The sequence below is a fragment of the Schistocerca gregaria genome, chromosome 11 (genome assembly GCF_023897955.1).
Source record: "Schistocerca gregaria isolate iqSchGreg1 chromosome 11, iqSchGreg1.2, whole genome shotgun sequence".
In the NCBI taxonomy this organism is placed as follows: domain Eukaryota; kingdom Metazoa; phylum Arthropoda; class Insecta; order Orthoptera; family Acrididae; genus Schistocerca; species Schistocerca gregaria.
The window spans coordinates 110588888-110613875 of NC_064930.1; the positions used below are offsets into that span (position 1 = coordinate 110588888).

At 41.8% G+C, this 24988-nt stretch overlaps 1 protein-coding gene and 1 non-coding gene across 2 annotated transcripts in view; both read left to right on the forward strand.

Moving 5' to 3' along the window:
• Positions 1–24988, forward strand: part of LOC126295311 (probable cationic amino acid transporter) — a 575633-nt gene that overhangs the window by 26065 nt on the left and 524580 nt on the right. The gene's annotated exons all lie outside the window — the stretch shown is intronic.
• Trnat-ugu (transfer RNA threonine (anticodon UGU)) lies at positions 19289–19362 on the forward strand. Its single transcript has one exon. It is a non-coding gene; the product is annotated as a tRNA-Thr (tRNA).

Below are 24988 nucleotides of genomic sequence, written 5' to 3' on the forward strand. Positions count from 1 at the left end.
GAAAAATAGATTACGGCCGATTCTCAGACATACCAAATATACATGTAAAATTTCATCAGAATCGATCGAGCCGTTTCGGAGGAGAATGGCAACTAACACTGCGACACGAGAATTTTATGTATAAGGATGTGTCTGGAAACCAATAACTGTCTAAAATCCGCAGTTCACAGCGAACATTTCATTTACAGACGAGACACAATTGACATAAAGTGGCACAGTAAATTACCACAACACGAACGCCTGGAGTTACGAAAAAGTTCGCGCTGTCATGGAGGTGAGTTAGGGCCATACTCTCTATCATAACTGTTTATCATGCAGATTACCAGGTGGTGCGTGTCACCGATTTCTACTCTATGAATTACCAGCACAATTAAAGATGTGTTACATGATGCTCAGTTCGGCTTTAGGAAAGGTAAAGGCACCAAAGAGGCATATCTCATGTTGCGGTTGATAATGGAAGCAAAAGTAAAGAAATATAAAGACGCGCTCATAGGGTTTGTCGACCCCGAAACAGCGTTCGACAATGTAAAATAATGCAAGATGTTCGAAATTCTGGGAAAAATAGGTGAAAGCTATAGGGAGAGATGGGTAACAAGAGTAAAGAGGGTATGATAAGAGTGGACGCCCAAGAATTAAGTGCTCCGATTAAAAAGAAGCAACGTTGGAAATAAAAGCAAGGTTCCAGAGTGGAAATAAAATTCAAGGTGAAAGTATATCAGTGACATGATTAGCTGATGAGATTGATATACTGAGTGAAAGTGAAGAAGAACTACATGACCAGTTGAATAGAATGAACGGTCCAATGAGTACAGAATATGGATTGAGAATAAATCGAAGAAAGACGAAAGTAATCAGAAGTAGCAGAAACGAGAACAACGAGAAACTTAATATCAGGTTTGATGGTTTTAGATTAGATTAGATTAGTTTTTCGCTCCATAGATCCGTACTAAGGAGATCCTCGTGGATGTGGAAATAGTATGAATATATACAATACATCATTTGTTTCTATTAAAAAATTCGTCAATGGAGTAGAAGGAGTTGGCCACTAGTAAGTCTTTCAGGCTCCTTTTAAACTGATCTCTATTTGTAACTAAATTTTTTATGTTTGCTGGAAAATTATTGAAGATGAGTGTTCCTGAGTAGTGGACCCCTTTTTGAATTAAAGTAAGTGCTTTTAAGTCCTTGTGCAGCTCATTTTTGCTCCTGGTATTGTATGTATGAACTGAGCTGTTTGTTGGAAAAAAGAGATATATTATTTAGGACAAATTTCATTAAGGAGAGGCAGTAGTTAGTATACCCAGTTCTTTGAAGAGGTTTCGACAAGACGTCCGTGAGTTTACTCCACAAATAATACGTATTACACGCTTTTGTTGGACTTGAAGAGCTACCCCAAAATATTATACCAGATGACATTATGGAGTGAAAGTAGGCAAAGTATGCAAGCATTTTCACTGTTATGTCGCCTATGTCTGCTAACACTCGAATTGCTAATACAGATTTGTTAAGGCATTTCTGCTCCTCCCAACTGAATTTATTATCAAGTTGTAATCCCAGGAATTTAAGACTGTCAACCTCTTCTATCTGCTCTTCTTCATACTTTATGCATATGCTGGGTGGAAACCTCTTACAGGTTCTGAATTGCATGTAGTGAGTCTTTTCAAAGTTTAATGTCAGTGAGTTGGCTTTAAACCATTTATTAATATCCATAAAAATATCATTAGCAGATCTTTCTAGAACTACACTTGAAATGAACTACACTTGACATACTATTTATTGCAATACTTGTGTCATCTGCAAACGAAACGAACTCTGCTTCTGGCAGTGTAACTCATGAGAGATCATTAATGTACACAAGAAAAAGCAATGGCCCTAAGATGGATCCTTGTGGGACACCACATGTAATTTCTTCCCATTCTGATGATGACTGATGACTTAATTCACTAGGCCCTTGCACTGACACCCTTTGTTTCCTGTTAGCGAGGTATGACTTGAATCATTTTGCAGCACTGCCCGTGAGACCATAGAATTCTAATTTAGTAGATGAAGTTAAGCAATTCTACTAGCTAGGCAGCAAAATAACCAATGGTAGACGGAGCAAAGACGGAATCAAAAGCACGCTAGCACTGGCATAAAAGAGCATTCCTGGCCAAGAGAAGTATACCAGTATCAAACCTAGGCCTCAATTTGAGGAAGAAATTTCTGAGAATGTTCGTTTGAAGCACAGCATTGTATGGGAGTTGTAATGGTACTTGAATTACGTAACCATTACGACACCTCAACTCAACCTCTTGATACCAGCAATATTCTACTGTGTTTCTGTAAAATAATTAACATATTTCTGAGACAACATTCATATTTGATTTCATTAATGTAGAGATACTTTGATACATCGATATGTTTATGTTGCAATGATATTATTCTTATGTGTATTCTTTCTTTTTGTCACTATGATCTTTGTCGTACTTGTGACTCTGATTTTTATTCGCGCAAGCGATTGTTAGTTAGTTAGAGAGTCGGACCCTGAAAAAGTCAAGTCTTGGACGTCATGTTGGAAAGACGCATAACGTAGTCAGCTTATAAAATGTGAACTTTAACAGTGAGGAAGATGTTTTGTATTGTGAAGTGCTGTTTAGTGTGTTACGCGATATTGCAACAAAAGTAATAAAAAAGAAGTGTAACTTAAATTCGGAGTGCTGATTACTTTTTTACATCACTGTTGTCCTGCAAAAGTGTAATCTTCACGAATGGTTTGTGAAGCGCATCTATAAAACTTTTGAATATGGCAGAATAAAACCTAGGCCTCTTTGGATCCGAGCTTGTAATCGTCACCACCTAGATTTTCGACGATTGAGCCATGATTTTACGAGACCTGCGGGGGAAACACGAAAAGATGAGTGCCTAGTTTATTCATTATTACATGAAATGACTTTATTAACTGTGCTCTAATGACACCTGCCACATAATAACTTTGTTGTTGCCCGAAAATGCAGTATTTAGCAGCGTTAGCAACACCACAATCATTATTAAATTTTGACCTTTGTTGTGGTAGGGTTGTTAGAGAGTGCAACATGAACTGTTGGAAAACCGCAAAAAAAGAGATTCGAAGCATTTGAGACGTGGTGCTACAGATGAATGCTGAAAATTATGCGGACTGATAAGGTAGGGAATGAGGAGATTCTGCACAGAATCGGAAAAGAAAGGAGTATGCGGAAAACACTGACAAGGAGAAGGGACAGAATGATAGGACATCTGTTAAGCCATCAGGGGATGACTTTCATGGTAGCTGTAGGCCAATGGTCTCGCCGCAGTGCTAACACCATTTCCCGTCACCGAAGTTAAGGCGATGTCGGGCTGGGCTAGCACTTGGATGGGTGACCGTCTGGTCTGCCGAGCGCTGTTGGCAAATGGGTTGCACTCAGCCCTCGTGAGGCAAACTGAGGAGCTACTCAATTGAGAAGTAGTGGCTTCAGTCTCAGAAACTGACATACGGCCGGGAGAGCGGTGTGCTGACCATGTGCTCCCCCATATCGGTATTCAGTGACGCTTGTGGGCTCAGAATAACAAGGTGGTGAGTCTATACCATTGGCCTGTTCGGGAGGAGTTTAGAGTTTAGTTTTAGAGGGAGCTGTAGCGTTCAAAAACAGTAGCGGAAGACAGAGATTGGAATACATCCGTCAAATAATGGGGGACGTACATTGCAGGTGATACTTTTGGATGAAAAGGTTGGCATGGGGGAGGGATTCGTGGTGGGTCACATCAAACCAGTCAGAAGACTGATGACTCAAACAGAAAAAAAGAGGGAGAACGTTACCCTTGCACAAAGATAAGGACTGTGGTTTTCCCACCTTGGGAAACCACCTTATTTTCTACTGGTCGAGCAGCAGTCCGTCACTGTAATGTTACGGGGTTGAAGGATATGTCAAGGAGCGCCCCGTTCACTGAATCCCTTGGAATTCTGCCTCTGGAGGCATTTAGGAGACATTAAAAAGACTGTTGTTTGCCGAACCCATTGATAATGCGCAGTTGTTACCGGATCATGTGACCAAAGCATGTGACATAATCTGAACGGATATAGGTATATCTGAAAGCGTGCATAATTCGCTGAGAAAGGCTGAAGGATGTGTGGCAACCACACGCAGTGCTGCCTATTGTGTCTACTTCTTCATTACAGATAGATCAGAATAGTCCACATCTCGACAGGCGTTGGTTTCAGGACATGTAGGTATAGGAACATTTTTTTCTAGTTTTCACCAATTCTGTTTTCTGTGACTCTTTTTTTAAACACCTTATAGATATGTCTAATGTTCTCGAACAAAAGTGGAATGAAATGCTACCAGTACTATCTTCTGAACCATCTGCACAGCTCGTGGTCTAGTGGCTACCATTGCTCCCTGTGGATTACCAGGTCCCAGGTTCGAATCCTGGCCGTGTTGGGGATTTTCTCCACCTGGTGTTTGGCCATTTCTGTTGTCCTCATCATTCCTTCATCATCATCGTCATCATCATCATCATCATCATCGTCATCATCATTCGTGACTGGCTAGACTGGGTTGAGTAAAAATTGGACTGTGTATAAGCTGGGACGTTTTTACAGGCGCTGATGACCGCACATCATTCCTTAATCATCATTGTCATCATCATCGTCATTATCATCGTCATCATCATCGTCATCATCATTCGTGATAGTGGCTAGACTGGGTTGAGTAAAAATTGGACTGTGTATAAGCTGGGACGTTTTTACGGGCGCTGATGACCGCACATCATTCCTTCATCATCATCGTCATCATCATCGTCATCATCATTTGTGACAGTTTCTAGACTGGGTTGAGTAAAAATTGGACTGTGTATAAGCTGGGACGTTTTTACGGGCGCTGATGACCGCACATCATTCCTTCATCATCATCGTCATCATCATCGTCATCATCATTTGTGACAGTGGCTAGACTGGGTTGAGTAAAAATTGGACTGTGTATAAGCTGGGACGTTTTTACGGGCGCTGATGACCGCACATCATTCCTTCATCATCATCGTCATCATCATCGTCATCATCATTTGTGACAGTGGCTAGACTGGGTTGAGTAAAAATTGGACTGTGTATAAGCTGTACCTTTTTTACGGGCGCTGATGACCGCACATCATTCCTTCATCATCATCGTCATCATCATCGTCATCATCATTTGTGACAGTGGCTAGACTGGGTTGAGTAAAAATTGGACTGTGTATAAGCTGGGACGTTTTTACGGGCGCTGATGACCGCACATCATTCCTTCATCATCATCGTCATCATCATCGCCATCATCATTTGTGACAGTGGCTAGACTGGGTTGAGTAAAAATTGGACTGTGTATAAGCTGGGACGTTTTTACGGGCGCTGATGACCGCACGGTTGAGCGCCCCACAAACCAAACAACATCATCATCTTCTGTACTATTACATAAAGAGAAGTCGTTGTTTAATGTTATTACAAAAAAGATCTCGAAACGGTTTTGACCGTTTTTCTTCAAATTATTACCCAATACGCTAGTGAACTATCGTATAGCCTATGTAATATTTAAAGGAGAAACTTTGTTACCAAAAATCTCGAAAAGTTCCTGAGTTTAATTAAGATTTTTAGACAACATCCTAACGAACATCTGTACTTTTTCAAGAGCTTCTGCCATTGATGGTAACATTTCTGGAACTCATCTTCTGTAATATCCTCCAAGACCCTCGTCACAGCTTCTTGGACATCTTGTGTTGTTTGAAAATGGTGTCCCTTGACCGCCATTTTTGCTCTTGGAAATAAAAAAAAGTCGCACGGAGCGATATCTGATGATCAAGGTGGCTGTGGTAGTACAGAAATTTGTTTTAAGATTAAAAATTGCTGTACTCACAGATCAGTATCGGTTGGCACATTATCATGATGCAGAATCCCATTATCAGCAATGCTGGCACTGACAAAAAGAACTCTTTTACGAAGTCTTTCTAAAATCTCTTTCTAGTAATATTGGTTAACTGTTTGTCCAGGAGGCACCCACTCTTTATGAACAATTCCCTTGGAATCAAAGAAGCACACAAGCATGCATTTCACTTTTGACTTTGACATGCGAGCTTTTTTTGGTCTGTGTGATCCCTTTGAGCACCATTGCGATCTTTGGCGTTTTGTCTCTGGACCGTACTGAAAAAACCAACTTTCATGACCAGTGATAACACATCTCAACAATTCTGGTTTGATTTCCGTTTGCTCTAACAGATCGGCTGCCAGATTTTTCTGTGTTTCTCGCTGTTGTGGAGTGAGATTTTTGGGAATTATTTTTACACATACCAAGATCTTCAGTTATTATTAGATGAACCGTTTCCCGAATGCTGTTCAGTTCTTCTGCAATCATTTTCATGGATAATCTTCTATTAGACCATACGAGTTCACATACCCTGGCCAAGTTGACATCCGTCCGTGAGGTTGATGGTCATCCACTGCGGTCTTCACCTTCAACATTCGTTCTGCCTTCACTAAACATTTTATGCCAACGAAAAGCTTGAGCTCTGCACATAACCTCCTCTCCATAAGCTTTCTGAAGCTAACCTTAAGGTGTCGTCATGTCTGCACCCAATTTAACACAAAAAGAAATAGCTTACCGTTGTGCAATATTATACAGTTCCATGTCCGTGATGAGAGACACAAACACGTGTCAACTTATTACAGCACAACTCACAAATGAGCAGTTGCATCGATGTGCTGCTTGGACTAGAAGCAACTCATAGACCAAGGTCAAAGATATTGCGCCTACGCAAGTCTGCAGGTTGCCACATCTCACAAAGAAAATCTGTTTCTTTCTTTCTTTCTTTTGCTACTGCCTTTATCCCGCATTGCCTGCAGGGTCGGCAGGGTTAAGGACGGATTTGGCGCGGTTAATTGTAAGGGGTGGCCGGATGCCCTCCCTGCCGCCACCCCATACCTCCCGGGATGGAATCAGTGTACCCCAGCTATCTGCATCAAGTGTAAATCGTGAAATATTGTGAATGTGTTGCAAATGTCTGCGAGTCGATTAACTGAGGTGCCTAAAAGCCACATCCAGGCTGGGCAGCACACCGGACGTCGTTGTTAACCCACTGGGCGGATTTGATCTGGGGCCGGCGCCCCTACGCGAGTCCAGGAAGCAGTGCGTTAGTACTCTCGGCTACCCTGGCGGGTCTCACAAAGAAAATAAGTCTCATTATTTTATTATCACACCTTATGTATTGTTAATATATGTAATAAACAAATACATATGTGACATGTCTAAAGTTTCGAAAAATTATTGACAGATTTACTTTTAATTTTCGTACCATACTGGAATGAACAATTTTAGGACCATAAGCGATAATGTTTTTCAAACAACAATGCACAGGTTTTCTGTTAAAACCGAATGTGAGAAACAAAATGCTGGGGTGTGCTGTGAAAATGTGTGGTTTCGGTGTCCTTGTAGTCGTAGTCACCCCCATGAACAGGCATAAACGTCGCAACACGATGTCGAATGGACTCGACTAATGTCTGAAGTAGGGCTGGAGGTAATTGACACCTTGAATCCTATAGGGCTGTCCATAAATCCGTAGGAGCACAAGGGGATGGAGATCTCTTCTGAAGCACCTTGCAAGACATTGCAGATATCCTCAAGTGGAAGTGTTTGAACTCAGAAGAGTGCTCCTGGAGTCACTCTGTAGCAATTCTGGATATGTGGGGTTTCACATTGTCCTGCTGAAATTGACAAAGTCTGTCGGAATGCACATTGAACCGAATGGATGCAGGTGATCAGACAGAAGGTTTACATATATATCACCCATCATATGTAGATGTATCAGGGGTCCCATATCACTCTGACCTCACATGCCCCACACCATTAAGGGGGTCTCCACAAGCTTGAACTGTCCCTGCTCACATACAGTGTCCATGGATTCATGAGGTTATCTCCAGACCTGTACACATCCATCTGCTCGATACAATATGAAACAAGACTCGTACGACCAGGCAACATGTTTCCAGTCATCAACAGTCCATTGTCGGTGGTGACACTCCAAGGTGAGGGGAAAAGCTGTGTGTTGTGCAGCCATCAAGGGTACAAGAGTGGGCCTTCGGCTCCAAAAGCCATATCAATGATCTTTTGTTGAATGGTTCACATACTCTCACTTGTTGATGGTCCAGCATTGAAATCTGCAGCCATCTGTAGAAGGGTAGCCATCACTTTGAACAATTCTCTTCAGTCATTGTTGATCCCATTCTTGCAGCACATTTTTCCGACCCCAGTGATGCCGGAGATATGATGTCTTACTGGATTGCTGATATTCACGGTACACCCGTGTAATGATCATACAGGAAAATTTCCACTTCATCGCTAGGTCGCAGATGCTGTATCCATTACTCGTGCGCTGATTGTAATACCACGTTCAAACTCACTTCAATTTTGATAACTTGCCATTGCATTAGCGGTAACAGATCTAACAAGTGCGCCAGACACTTATTGTCTTATATAGACATTACCCACCACAGCATGTTTAAATATCTCTCTATTTAAATACGCATGCCTATACCAGTTTCTTTGGTGGTTCAGTGTATTACAAGATCTGTCCTTACTGTCATGAGATATTATAACTTACAAATCAAGAGCCTCAGGAAAGGCGATTAAATGTGAAAAAGTTCTTATAAAAAATGGTTTGGACAAGAGGAAGATCGAACACATTTTAAATGGGAGTATTACCATTTTAAAATAATGGTAACAATTTTATATACATTTTAATTGTTCTCCAAGATACACACAAGAACTTCTGAGTATGTGACACCAAATTATTAAATAACATCTTTTTAATCTTTTTCAGCTTCAGATCTTCTCAAAATTAATTTAATCACTCTTGCTGAATTCAAAATAGATCTGTTTACTTGTTCAATTCGATAAAGTGGCGACTCCTGGCGGACTTGATATATATATAAACACATTTCATCTTTGTCTGTGGAGGTAGAGATGTACATTTGGCTTTACCTGTGACATTATGTAATATATGATTCAGGTTGCTGTTGAATTACTACTTAATAATTTATTGAAAACTTATGAAAGCATTCCCCACAAGTTTTTAACAAAATATTAAATAGCAGATCAATGAGAACTCACGATATAATTTCTACAAAAGTAATGGCAGTATAAAAAATATTGAAAGAAATAAGACAAATGACATTAGAACTGATCAGATGAAATAAATTTGTTATATCAGAAGACCAATAGATGCTTATGGGAGTTGACAGAATCATTGAATTGGCAAAACAGGCATTTATGATGAAGAAAAGCATTTTAACCTGTGAACATACGAATGTAGATATTTGAAAAGCCTTTGGAAAATCATTTGTGTGAACTAAGCTGTTCTATCGAAGTAAACGTTGGACTGTGGATGAATTGGAAAGGAATATATTTGTAGCCACTGAAATAGAGATATTCAGGAAAATTATAAGAACGATCTGGACGAAAGTAAAAAACTAACCTCGATGACATCGTTAAAAAAGGAAGAAGATTATTAGGAAAATACAGTTATATCTCATCAGATACAACACTTTCATCGTTAATACATAACTGGACATTAAAATTGCTACAGACATGAAACTTAACCGACAGGAACAAGATGCTGTGATACACAAATGATTAGCCTTTCAGAGCATTCACACAAGGTTGGCACCGGTGGCGACACCTACAACGTGCTGAGATGAAGAAAGTTTTCAACCGATTTCTCACACACAAACAGCAGTTGACCGGCATGGCCTGCTGAAACGTTGTGGTGATGCCTTGCATAATGAGGAGAAATGCGTACCATCACGTTTCGAACTTTGATAAAGGTCGGATTGTACCCTATCGTGATTGTGGTTTATTGTATCGTGGCATTGCTGCTCGCGTTGGTCAAGATCCAATGACTGTTAGCAGAATATGGAATTGGTGGGTTCAGGAGGGTAATACGGAACGCCGTGCTGGATCCCAATGAGCTCGTATCACTAGCAGTCGAGATGACATGCATCTTATCCGCATGGTTGTAACGGATCGTGCAGCCACGTCTCGATTCCTGTGTCAACAGATGGGGACGTTTGCAAGACGACAACCATCTTCACGAACAGTTCGACGACGTTTGCAGCAGCACGGACTATCAGCTTGGAGACCGTAGCTGCGGTTACCCTTGACGTTGCATCACAGACAGGAGTGCCTGTAATGGTGTACTCGATGACCAACCAGGGTGCACGAATGGCAAAACGTCGTTTTTTCGAATGAATCTAGGTTCTGTTTACAGCATCATGATGGTCGCCTCCATGTTTGGCGACATCACAGTGAACGCACATTGGAAGCGTGTATTCGTCATCGCCATACTGCCGTATCACCCAGCGTGATGGTATGTGGTGCCATTGGTTACATGTCTCGGTCACCTCTTGTTCACATTGACGGCACTTTGAACAGTCGACATTACATTTCAGATGTGTTATGACCTGTGGCTCTACCCTTCATTTGATCCCTGCGAAACCCTACATTTCAGCAGGATAATGCACGACCGCATATTGCAGGTCCTGTACGGACCATTCTGGATACAGAAAATGTTCGACTGCTACCCTGGCCAGCACATTCTCCAGATCTCTCACCAACTGCAAACGTCTGGTCAATGGTGGCCGAGCAACTGGCTGGTCACAATACGCCAGTAACTACTCTTGATGTACTGTGGTATCGTGTTGAAGCTGCATGGGCAGCCGTACCTGAACACACCAAGCTCTGACTCAATGTCCAGGCGTATCAAGGCCGTTATTATGACCACAGGTGTTTGTTATGGGTTTAGCCCTCAGGTTCTATGCACCCAAATTGCGTGAAAATGTAATCACATGTCAGTTCTGGTATAATATATTTGTCCAATAAATACCCGTTTATCATCTGCATTTCTTCTTGGTGTAGCAATTTTAGTGGCCAGTACTGTATTATTGAAAGGAAAATGCTAGGATGGAGAGAAGACTGATGACCTAGGAAGTATGTGGACGACAACAATAAGAGATAGGATGTGACAGCTATATGGAAATGGAACGAACTTCCAGTTACAGAAGGTTGAACTGAGAAAGCATTAGCCTATAGATTATTTATAACTTCTGTCCGCTACAAATGGATATGCAACATATTATGGTATTAGGATGCAGTTTTAGGGTCTGTACCAGCATATGCTGAATTACAGTTGCAGTGGAGCGGTTGTGTTTGGGTACTCCTGTTTACACGCGGAACAAAAAACCTCAAACGCAGCACACCAGAAGTCACAACAGGGCCGGTCGCACTTCGTTTGTGTGGAAAACTCATTGTACCGGAATCGCCTTTGTCCGTCTGCTTTCTGTGCGCTTCACAATGGCCACCGTCGGGGTCCGGGAAGTCTACCAGGAGAAGAGAGAGACAGAGAAAGAGGGAGAGAGAGAAAGGTAGGCGGGGAAGGTAAGGGAGGACGACTGAGAGAAGGAGAGGAAAAAATAAATAAAAAGGATTGAAAAGCGGAAGATTTCCCTTTGTCGCGTTTCGCAACTGTTGCTTGTGCGAGCATCGATCCAGTGCCGGCGGCAGAAAGCAAAACAAATGACAGACTGGCGACGCGCTAAAGGAACAACGGCGCATCGCCGCGCGCAACGAACAAATGAAATGCGCATCGGCCGCTCTGTATCTGCCTGGCAGCTGGGCGCCGCAGATGTTTTTTTTATTTTTTCTGTGTTTTTTTGGAAGCACCAAGCTGTTTTTTATTTTCGCCTATAATTCTGCTCACCAGTTGAGGCAAATTTGATTTTAAGGGGAGAATTGGCGCGTTTATTAGCCCACTGATCAATCTGGCACACGTTTTATTAATAAAAGTCTATTAATTCCCTGTTTCCTTTTTTTTTCATTTCTGTCACTGACCAAATATAGCGAGGGCTGAACTGCATTTTGGATGTACTGTTTCTCCATAGTATCACACAGCCTCAAACGTTTTTGTTTCATTGCTATTTGCCTCTCCACTTCCTTCATATTATACTCTATTTTTTGAATCACAGTGTGTCAGCACTTTTGTCTCAGCTTAGCTGCTAGTTCAATTAATTTCCAGAGATGCTTATTTTCGGCAGGTTTCCCAAAAGTATCAATTATCGTAGGTCCTCTTCTCTTTCTTTGTTTCTTTTCTTCCTCATCACTCAAATATTTCGAGGTATGACGTACATTATGAACACATAGGTCAACAAAATCGCTATTCTGAGTCAAATGAAACCTCTGACAGGTTTCTGTTTTGTTAGATTATATTTACCCTGAACTTGTCTGATAATGTTTTCTATTTTTAAATCAAATTACATTAATTTTTTATCCCTACCCAACTACTACCTTAATTAATGTCCACAGGAGCTAAATTTCTATAGATTTTCTTAGAGAATGCGTCATATGTCCTGTTCCTTTCTTATATTTCCTTGAGAGGTATAAGCTACATTCTGAACAGATAGTTTCTCAATAGCAGGAATCTGCTTGAACTAAAACCTTGAGAACTTTCTGTTTTGTTTCATCGCTGTTTGCCTATCAACTTCTTCATTTTTAAAATATTTTTTAACCATATTGTGTCAATATTGTCATCCCTGTACTACTTCTACTTCAATTAATCTTCAGAGGAACTTAACTTTTGTAAATACTACCATTGAAATCTATCTTAGGTTTTCATATCTTCTTATATTTCTTTTCTTCCTTGCCAATAAAATGACGTGAGGTTGAGCTACATTTTGAACACAGTGCCTCTCAGTAACTGTTAGGCCTGCTCCGAAACAAACTCCTAAATTTTTTTGTTATTTCATTGCTTTTTTACCTTAACCTCTTCAGTATCGTTAAGTATTTTTAACCATAGTGCAGTGACATTTTCAACTCTGTATTTCAACTTGTTCAATTGATTTGCAGAGGACCTACATTTCAATATGAATTCCAAAAGGATCGATGAGAAGTCTTCCCCTCTTTTTGTATTCATATCTTTCTTTTACGGCCACTATCAAATACTGCAAGACCTGCACTGCAATTTGAATGTATTGGTTTTTGAAAACAGTGTTCTCCCTCAAACGAAGTGTCTCAAAAATTTATTTTTTATTGGATTGCCATTTATCTTTGAATTTTTTTGGTATTACATTTCTTTGATATATTTCGCTAATATTCTATTCTATACACACCCAGTAAGACAATTAACAGTAATATATCCATATTAAGAGTCTCATATATTTTCTTAACTTCATTTTATGAAATTTTAAAATAATTTTGTCTTAAAATATACTCCAAGTTATTTATAATGAGGACAATATGAAACAGTAAATTACTCTCAGCGGAATTATATAAATAATTTTTTCCAGAAATTACATTTATTTCGATTAGGAGCATATGGAAGTAATATGAACACCAATTCTTCAAATTTTTAAATAAGAAGTCTCACTTAATAACTACTGTTGTGTGCCATTTCATTACAAATTATCGAAAAGCAAAAAAGCAAATTACCAAAGTATGGAAAGAAATTCTTATTAATTTAAAATACCAGAAAATGGACCAAATTAATATATACACAAAAAATTGCAAAGGAGCAATGAAATTATTTCGATCATTTCGGACAGATGAACAGATCAGTATCTCCCTTGGTAAATCTAAGACATTGGCCATGCATACATATTCCGCAAATCCCACAGTCTCAAAATTTCCATTTTGAATTCACAGCAAATAGCACAATAACAGCTTTCAGTGTTTATTGATGGTTTTCATGAATCTCCGTTTTCAAGAAGGGTCGTCGAACAGATGTGCAGAACTATAGACTTATATCTCTAACGTCGATCAGTTGTAGCATTTTGGAACACGTATTATGTTCGAGTATAATGACTTTTCTGGAGACTAGAAATCTACTCTGTAGGAATCAGCATGGGTTTCGAAAAAGACGATCGTGTGAAACCCAGCTCGCGCTATTCGTCCACGAGACTCAGAGGGCCATAGACACGGGTTCCCAGGTAGATGCCGTGTTTCTTGCCTTCCGCAAGGCGTTCGATACAGTTCCCCACAGTCGTTTAATGAACAAAGTAAGAGCATATGAACTATCAGACCAATTGTGTGAGAAGTCTTCCGAAGTAAGAGTGATTTCAGGTGTGCCGCAGAAGTGTTGTAGGACCGTTGCTATTTACAATATATATAAATGACCTCGTGGATGACATCGAAAGTTCACTGAGGCTTTTTGAGGATGATGCTGTGGTGTATCGAGAGGTTGTAACAATGGAAAATTGTACTGAAATACAGGAGGATCTGTAACTAATTGACGCTTGGTGCAGGGAATGGCAATTGAATCTCAATTTAGACAAGTGTAATGTGTTGCGAATACACAGAAAGATAGAGCCCTTATCATTTAGCTACAAAATAGCACGTCAGCCACTGGAAGCAGTTAATTCCACAAATTATCTGGGAGTACGCTTTAGGAGTGATGTAAAATTGAATGATGATATAAAGTTGATCGTCGGTAAAGCAGATGCCAGACTGAGATTCATTGGAAGAATCCTAAGGAAATGCAATCCGAAAACAAAGGAAGTAGGTTACAGTACGCTTGTTCGCCCACTGCTTGAGTACTGCTCGGCAGAATGGGATCGGTACCAGATAGGGTTGATAGAAGAGATAGAGAAGATCCAACGGAGAGCAGCGCGCTTCGTTACAGGATCATTCAGTTATCGCGAAAGCGTTACGGAGATGATAGATAAACTCCAGTGGAAGACTCTGCAGGAGAGACGCTCAGTAGCTCGGTACGGGCTTTTGTTAAAGTTTCGAGAACATACCTTCACCGAAGAGTCAAGCAGTATATTGCTCCCTCCTACGTATATCTCGCGAAGAGACCGTGAGGATAAAATCAGAGAGATTAGAGCCCACACAAGGGCATACTGACAATCCTTCTTTCCACGAACAATACGAGACTGGAATAGAAGGGAGAACCGATAGAGGTACTCAGAGTACCCTCCGCCACACACCGTCAGGTGGCTTGCGGAGTATGGATGTAGATGTAGATGTAGAAAGCCGCCTGCTTTTTGGTTTGGGTAGTGCCTTCAAGTTTCTTTATAATATGGGGAAAAATTCGTTCAATATGTCACTGCCTGTAACTGTTGATGGTAGGTTCCACAGCCACAGCAGCTCACCTTTACGTTTTCGATGTTTGCAGCATTTCTGTGAACGAGGTGTTATTGGGCGAATTTTCTCTCTGCTACCAGTGTAAACAGCTCGTCAGAACCATCAGGCAATCCAAAAATCTCGAGTCCGAGCTACTACATCCCAGTGTGGCCACATTAACAGTGTAGTCGATATTTTAGAAAGCCTTAAAAGCCAAATTTTTGCTTGGAGTAAATTCAAACCTCACAATTAGGATCAGCGTAGAAAACTGTGTGGGCAGCAACCAGGAAACCAAAATAATTGGTTTATACAGGGTGTTACAAAAAGGTACGGCCAAACTTTCGGGAAACATTCCTCACACACAAAGAAAGAAAATATGTTATGTGGACGTGTGTCCGGAAACGCTTAATTTCCATGCTAGAGCTCATTTTAGTTTCGTCAGTACGTACTGTACTTTCTCGATTCACCGCCAGTTGGCCCAATTGAAGGAAGGTAATGTTGACTTCGGTGCTTGTGTTGGCATGCGACTCATTGCTCTACAGTACTGTGAACGTTAGGGCAGGCATTGTTGGTGATGTCTTGATTGGGCCCCATGTTCTTCCACCTACGCTCAATGGAGCACGTTATCATGATTTCATACGGGATACTCTACCTGTGCTGCTAGAACATGTGCCTTTACAAGTACGACACAACATGTGGTTGGTTCATGCACGATGGGGCTCCTGCACATTTCAGTCCAAGTGTTCGTACGCTTCTCAACAACAGATTCCGTGACCGATGGATTGGTAGAGGCGGACCAATTCCGTGGCCTCCACGCTCTCCTGACCTCAACCCTCTCGACCGTCATTTCTGGGGGCATTTGAAAGCTCTCGTCTACGCAACCCCGGTACCAAATGTAGAGACTCTTCGTGCTCGTATTGTAGACGGCTCTGATACAATACGCCATTCTCCAGGGCTGCATCAGCGCTTTAGGGATTCCGTGCGACGGAGGGTGGATGCACGTATCCTCGCTAACGCAGGACATTTTGAACATTTCCTGTATGAGAGTGTTTGAAGTCACGCTGGTACGTTCTGTTGCTGTGTGTTTCCATTCCATGATTAATCTGATTTGAAGAGAAGTAATAAAATGAACTCTAACATGGAAAGTAAGCGTTTCCGGACACATGTCCACATAACATATTTTCTTTCTTTGTGTGTGAGGGATGTTTCCTGAAAGTTTGGCCGTAACTTTTTGTAACACCCTGTATGGCATTAACTTAGAACTTATTAGAGATAGATAACAAGTGAGTTTCACGAACGAGTTAAGGACCACAAAATAGTCATTGGGGTGGTCTTACTCGGAACGGAAATGTTGAAAATTTGTAGAAGTTGGTCATGAAAGGCACATCAGTGCCAGCTATCATTTTCCAAACAAATTGTGTCCCACAGAACCACTTGTCCGTATCACAACCGTGGTCACATTTTCACGGATCTCTGCACAATTAATTTGCAGATGGGCTAAATTTCAATAGATGCTCCGGAAGTCTAGATCACAGTTCCTTGTCTCTTGTTATATTTGTTTCCATTCTTCCTCGACAACAAAGAAATGCTAGCTCTGGGCTAAATTTTGAGGGAACTGGTTCTCGATGAGAGCATCTGAGCATCTGAAAACTGTATTTTTTGTTTGATTTCTATTTGCCTCTCAGCTTCTACGATATTGCTTCTATTTTTGCTTTTTGTAATAATATTGTCCTAATATTGGCATTTCTATACATCTCGTCTGTTCAGCAGCTGTTGCACTGTTATCTGCAACAACATTTTCTCTCATAACGCATTTGTTTCCTTTTTGCTTCGTTAGTTCAATACTGTGAGGTCAGGGATGCTTTTCGAAAGCATTCTCGCTAACAGCGCCCAACCAAGGCCATTTGGAAAGGAAATTTAAGTTCAAGGAGAAGTAATAACGGTGACCTGTGGCAATTGCATTATAATTCCGAGTCCGACAGAAATATTTAGAAATACTGTTGAATGAAGTGGATAGCGTTTGAAACAAAGTTATGAGATGAATATTAAAAAAAAAAAGTAAAACAAAGGTAATGGAATGTTACCAAATTAAATCACTTGATGGTGATAGAGTTATATCAGAAAATGAGTTGTATATAACTTGTGTCAAGTAGGAAATTGTTGAACCAGTGGTGAGGAGGAGGTAGTGGTTAGTGTTTAACGTCCCGTCGACAACGAGGTCATTAGAGACGGAGCGCAAGCTCGGGTTAGGGAAGGATGGGGAAGGAAATCGGCCGTGCCCTTTCAAAGTAGCCATCCCGACATTTGCCTGAAGCGATTTAGGGAAATCACGGAAAACCTAAATCAGGATGGCCGGAGACGGGATTGAACCGTCGTCCTCCCGAATGCGAGTCCAGTGTGCGCCACCTTGTTCGGTTTGAACCAGTGGTATATGGCCTTCCTTGTTGATGGCGTCTTACCAAACTTGGTTGTAAACATCCGTTGAACATCTGTTCCATACTTGTTTTTGTCGAACTCCAACAGACAGAAAGCTCGCTCTGCACCTGAACTCGCCATCTTTTTGCAACTAGGGCTGACTACCGCCAAATTAACAAACTACGCTGTGGAGGTGTACATGAGAACAAAAACTTTCAGGGTTTATCTACAAAATGACGTTTGTATGATATCTCTACAGTGATTGGTTCTTGTGCAATATACACTACTGGCCATTAAGATTGCTATACCAAGAAGAAATGCGGAACTTAAACGGGTAATCATTGGACAAATATATTATACTACAACTGACATGTGATTACATTTTCACGCAATTTGGGTGCATAGTTCCTGAGAAATCAGTACCCAGAACAACCACCTCTGGCCGTAATAATGGCCTCGATACGCCTGGGCATTGAGTCAAACAGAGCTTGGATGGCGTGTACAGGTACAGCTGCCCATGCAGCTTCAACACGATACCACAGTTCATCAAGAGTAGTGACTGGCGTATTGTGACCACCCAGTTGCTCGGCCAGCATTGACCAGACGTTTTCAGTTGGTGAGAGATCTCCAGAATGAGCTGGCCAGGGCAGCAGTCGAACATTTTTCTGTATCCAGAAAGGCCCGTACAGGACCTGCAACATGCGGTCGTGCGTTATCCTGCTGAAATGTAGGGTTTTGCAGGAATCGAATGAAATGGAACGTCCACTGTTCGAAGTGCCGTCAATGCGACAAGAGGTGACCGAGACGTGTAACCAATGGCACCTCATACCATCACGCCGGGAGATACGCCAGTATGGCGATGACGAATACACGCTTCCAATGTGCGTTCACTGCGATGTCGCCAAACACGGATGCGACCATCATGATGCTGTAAAGAGAAACTAGATTCATCATAAAATGACGTTTTGCAATTCGTGCATCAAGATTCGTCGTTGAGTACACCATCGCAGGCGCTCCTGTATGTGATGCAGCGTCAAGGGTAACCGCAGCCATGGCCTCCGAGCTGATAGTCAGTGCTGCTGCAAACGTCATCGAACTGTTCGTGCAGATGGTTGTTATCTTACAAACGTCCCCATCTGTTGACGCAGGGATCGAGACGTGGCTGCACGATCCGTTGATCCGTTACAGCCATGCGGATAAGATGCCTGTCATCTCGACTGCTAGTGATACGAGGCCGTTGGGATGCAGCACGACGTTCCGTATTACCCTCCTGAACCCACCGATTCCATATTCTGCTAACAGTCATTGGATCTCGACCAACGCGAGCAGCAATGTCGCGATACGATAAAATGCAATCGCGATAGGCTACTTTCTGATCTGTATCAATATCGGAAACGTGATGGTACGCATTTCTCCTCCTTACACGAGGCATCACAACAACGTGTCACCAGACAAGGCCGGTGAACTGCTGTTTGTGCATGAGAAATCGGTTGGAAACGTTCCTGATGTCAGCACATTGTATGTGTCGTCACCGGCGCCAACCTTGTGTGAATGCTCTGAAAAGCTAATCATTTCCATATCACAGCATCTTGTTCCTGTCGGTTAAATTTCGCGTCTGTAGCACGTCATCTTGGTGGCGTAGCAATTTTAATGGCCAGTAGTGTATTAGGAGCACTGCGAATGTAAGTGATGGGCAGTTGGGAATGTGTGTCTCATGGGAAGCGTGCAAGGAGTAAGTCGCACAATCCTCTGTGTCCTCGGTGGCTCAGATGGACAGAGCGTCTGCCATGTAAGCAGGACATCCCGGGTTCGAGTCCCGGTCGGGGCGCACATTTTCAGCTGTCCACACTGATGCATATCAACTACACCTGTCGACATCTAAAGGCTTCGATTTAATTATCATTTCACATGGGAAATCCTTGGATGACAACTGCAGCGTTAACCACAACAGCATTAGCCTTTCCTGTATTGACCGAACAAGTGCAACAGGCATGGAATTCTATCCCCCAAACTGACATCCGGCACCTGTACAATACAGTACATACACGTCTGCTTGCTTGCATTCAACATTCTGGTGGTTACACCTGTTATTAATGTACTAGCATTTCACACTTTCAGTGGCTTATCTAGCACTTACATTAACCGTAATTTTGCAATGTTAATCACTTACTCATGTTACGTAGACAAATTTACTATCGGAAATTCTTCATTAATAATTTTTCCGTAATACCATTTTTTCCGCCATAAGTGCATGTTGTTGACAGCAATGGACCTAAAACACATCTCCAGGATAAACATGACCTTATTATGTGAGTATTTCATCCCATTGAAAATGACAAGTTGTATTCTGTTTACTAGGAAATCAGAAAGCTGACTTCATATTCCTCGCTACTTTCTCTTGTTTCTAAGGGGATAAAAAAATGGTTCAAATGGCTCTGAGCACTATAGGACTTAACATGTGAGGTCATCAGTCCCCCAGAACTTAGAACTACTTAAACCTAACTAACCTAAGGACATAACACACATCCATGCCCGAGGCAGGATTCGAACCTGCGACCGTAGCAGTCGCGCGATTCCGAACTGAAGCGCCTAGAACCGCATGGCCACCGCACCCGGCCATAAGAGGATATTCTAGACAGTTCTTTTATTACTGTATCTATTCGGCTATTTAAAGTAAGCAAGCTGTGCTGTAGAATGAGATTGAGAGCCATCTTCGCTCCTTCATCAGAAACCATGGACGATGCTAAACTACGGCACTTTCTTCCACCAGAGCTTTCCCTCCTGCTTTATTTTCAGCTTTCCCTCGCCCTAATTGAATCTCGGAGACAATAACTTCTCTTTGTCCGCCGCATCAAGTTTGCGTAAAAACGAACTCGAAGCCGTTGTTCTTAACTTCCCGCCGCCACAAGTTCTCTGTAACTTGCTATCTCTAAGTCTGCCTTTAGTTATATCAGCCCCGCAGCTTTCTTGCATTTGCGACTGGTGATATTGCATGGGGGGAGGGGGGAATACTTTCTCACAGGAGTCTATCTAGGCTTAGGGGTGGCGGTTGTCGTTGAAACAACTCGTTTAAGAAAATACAACCATACATATAAGGCTCACCGGCCACTTGACCATCTTCTTCTGTACAGAAGTAGAAGTGGATACCTTAGGGGTTGCGAAGCAACTCAAATGGCTTGATACGGGCAAATCTTCAGGTCCAGATTGTATACCGATTAGGTTCCTTTCAGATTACGCTGGTACAATAGGTCCCTACTTACCAATCTCATACAACTGCTCGCTCACCGGTAGATCTGTACCTACAGATTGCGAAATTGTGCAGGCCGCACCAGTGTTTAAGAAGGGTAGTAGGAGTAATCCATCGAACTACAGACCTATATCATTGACGTCGGTTTGCAGTAGGGTTTTGGAGCATATACTGTATCCACACATTATCAATCACCTCGAAAGGAACGATCTATTGATACATAATCAGCATGGTTTCAGAAAACATCGTTCTTGTGCAACGCAGCTAGCTCTTTATTCGCACGAAGTAATGGCCGCTATCGACAGGGGATATCAGGTTGATTCCGTATTTCTAGATTTCCGGAAAGCTTTTGACACCGTTCCTAACAAGCGACTTCTAATCTAGCTGCGAGCCTAGGGGGTATCGTCTCAGTTGTGCGACTGGATTCGTGATTTCCTGTCAGGAAGGTCGCAGTTCGTAGTAATAGATGGCAAATCATCGAGTAAAACTGAAGTGATATCAGGTGTTCCCCAGGGAAGTGTTCTGGGACCTCTGCTGTACCTGATCTATATTAATGACCTGGGTGACAATCTGAGCAGTTCTCTTAGGTTGTTCGCAGATGATGCTGTAATCTACCGTCTAGTAAGGTCATCCGAAGACCAGTATCAGTTGCAAAGCGATTTAGAAAAGATTGCTGTATGGTGTGGCAGGTGGCAGTTGACGCTAAATAACGAAAAGTGTGAGGTGATCCACACGAGTTGCAAAAGAAATAAGTTGGAATTCGATTACTCGATAAATAGTGCAATTCTCCAGGCTGTCAATCCAACTAAGTAACTGGGTGTTAAAATTACGAACAACTTCAGTTGGAAAGACCACACAGATAATATTGTGGGGAAGGCGAGCCAAAGGTTGCGTTTCATTGGCAGGACACTCGGAATATGCAACAAGTACACTAGAGACAGCTTACACTACACTCGTTCGTCCTGTGTTAGAATATTGCTGCTCGGCCTTACCAGGTGGGATTGACGGAGGACATCGAAAGGGTGCAGAAAAGGGCAGCTCGTTTTGTATTATCACGTAATAGGGGAGAGAGTGTGGCAGATATGATACGCGAGTTGGGATGGAAGTCATTAAAGCAAAGACGTTTTTCGTCGTGGCCAGGTCTATTTACTAAATTTCAGTCACCAACTTTCTCTTCCGAATGCGAAAATATTTTGTCGAGCCCAACGTACATAGGTAGGAATGATCATCAAAATGAAATAAGAGAAATGAGAGCTGGAACAGAAAAGTTTAGGTGCTGCTTTTTCCCGCGTGCTGTTCGGGATTGGAATGGTAGAGAGATAGTATGATTGTGGTTCGATGAACCACCTGCCGAGCACTTAAATGTGAATTGCAGAGTAATCATGTAGATGTAGATGTAGTTGTAGATGTAGATGGACAAAAAGTGCCCAAACTCTTACGGAAATCGGCAAAAAGCTGCGAGTAGAGTATAATGGGCAGAGGCACTACGAATATGGTGCGGGACAATACGTTGGGAATGTGGGTCTCACGGGAGGCGTGCCAGTCACACTATCCTCTGTGTCCATACAGCGTCTGCAATGTAAGTAGGACATCCCGGCTTCGAGTCCCGGTCGGGACACACATTTTCAGCTCTTCCTCTTGACTTATACCAACGCCTGTATGCAGCTAGGGGTATTCATTTAATTGTAATTCCATGCTTTTTTTTCCTCACCTGTTTAACCTGATTGATAAAACCCCTCAAAATAACCTGTTTCTCAAATACCGATTTTAGGTTTGGTTTTTTATTCCTTTACTTACTGTAATAAAGTTAGAAATCGAACAAGGAGCGAAAAATTGTGACTCTCTCTGTTTCAAAATACATAGAACAAAATGTTAAATGAAACAGGCATTTAAAAGAAAATTTATCCCGTTCACCCTCGCTACTTTTCTTTAAAAAGTGAAAACTGGCTGAATGTTACAAAAAAATCACCTCCATTCTCCACTGATTCGAATTTTTTAGAGATTCTGCTGAAAAATCATGTTATACATCTACATCTAAATTTATACTCCGCAAGCCACCCAACGGTGTGTGGCGGAGGGCACTTTACGTGCCACTGTCATTACCTCCATTTCCTGTTCCACTCGCGTATGGTTCGCGGGAAGAACGACTGCCGGAAAGCCTCCGTGCGCGCTCTAATCTCTCTAATTTTACACTCGTGATATCCTCGGGAGGTATAAGTAGGCGGAAGCAATATATTCGATACCTCATCCAGAAACGCACCCTCTCGAAACCTGGACAACAAGCTACACCACGCTGCAGAGCGCCTCTCTTGCAGAGTTTGCCACTTGAGTTTGTTAAACATCTCCGTAACACTATCACGGTTACCAAATAATCCTGTGACGAAACGCGCCGCTCTTCTTTGGATCTTCTCTATCTCCTCCGTCAACCCGAACTGGTACGGATCCCACACTGATGAGTAATACTCGAGTATAGGTCGAACGAGTGTTTTGTAAGCCATCTCCTTTGTTGATGGACTACATTTTCTAAGCACTCTCCCAATGAATCTCAACCTGGTACCCGCCTTACCAACAATTAATTTTATATGATCATTCCCTTTCAAATCGTTCCGCACGCATACTCCCAGATATTTTACAGAATTTACTGCTACCAGTGTTAGTTCCGCTATCATACAATAATATAATCATACAATAATTTGGGATCATACCGCTATTTGGGCATTACGAATAGTGAGTGGTAATGGATGAAAACTGAGGTTGATGAATTCTGTCTTTCGTGTTAATTGGTCGGTTTTCGAGCGCTATAAGAAGATAAAGGCATATTATGTAGATACACGCAGCAGATCGGATACTGTCCATTTTTACTGTTCACTATCGATGAATTGTTGTTACGTTTTTAATTTATTAGTGTTACAATATTATCCTTTCTCTTTTATTATTTCATAGAGAAGGCAGACAAATATTTAATCTTTCATTGCTACGACAGTTCGTAACAATATTTCCAGGCAAGGGTTGATATTCTGCAGTACAACGGATACCCGGCGATAGCAGCGAGAAACAGCCGTATAGACCAGTTGGAGGAGAATCTTGCAGACTGCGCTCACACGCGTATCTTCTACATCTGCATCTACATCTAAGTGATTACTCTGCTATTAACAGCAAAGTGCCTGGCAGAGGGTTCAATGAATCACCTACAAGCTGTCTCTCGAACGGCACGCGGGAAAAACGAGCACTTAAATTATTCTGTGCGAGCCCTAATTTCTCTTATTTTATCGTGATGATCACTTCTCCCTATGAAGGTGGGTGCCAACAGAATGTTTTCGCAATCGGAGGAGAAAACTGGTGATTGAAATTTCATGAGAAGATCCCGTCGCAACAAAAAAACGCCTTTGTTTTAATGGTTTCTGTATCATGTATGTGGCACTATCTCCCCTATTTCGCGATAATACAAAACGAGCTGCCCTTCTTTGTACTTTTTCGATGTCATCTGTCAGTCCCACCTCATGCGGATCCCACACCGCACAGCAGTACTCCAGAATAGGGCGGATAAAGCGTGGTGTGAGCAGTCTCTTTAGTACACCTGTTGCACTTTCCAAGTGTTCTGCCAATGAATCGCAGTCTGGTTTGCTCTACCCACAATATTATGTATGTGATCGTTCCAATTTAGGTTATTTGTAATTGTAATCCCTAAGTATTTAGTTGAATTTACAGCCCTCAGATTTGTGTGATTTATCGCGTAATCGAAATTTAGCTGATTTCTTTTAGTACTCACGTGAATAACTTCACACTTTTCCTTATTCAGGGTCAATTGCCACTTTTCGCACCATACAGATATATTATCTAAATCATTTTGCAAGTCGTTTTCATCATCTGATGACTTTACAAGACGGTAAATGACAGCATCATCTGGAAACAATGTAAGACGGCTACCCAGATTGTCTCCTATGTCGTTAATTTAGATCAAGAACAATAGAGGGCCTATGGAGACAGATACCTTCGATTCCGAAGGTGTTAGGATATACAAAGGGAAAGTGGGACCGAGAGTAATGAAAAATGTACCACATCTTGGGACAGCCTTTATAATCAACAAACAAATGTTGAACTCAATAGTTGGCTTTCATTCACAATCAGAAAGAATCTCAAGTCTTACATTCACAACCACAAACAAAATCTACACAATTATCAATGCACATGCCCCTATAAACGAGGA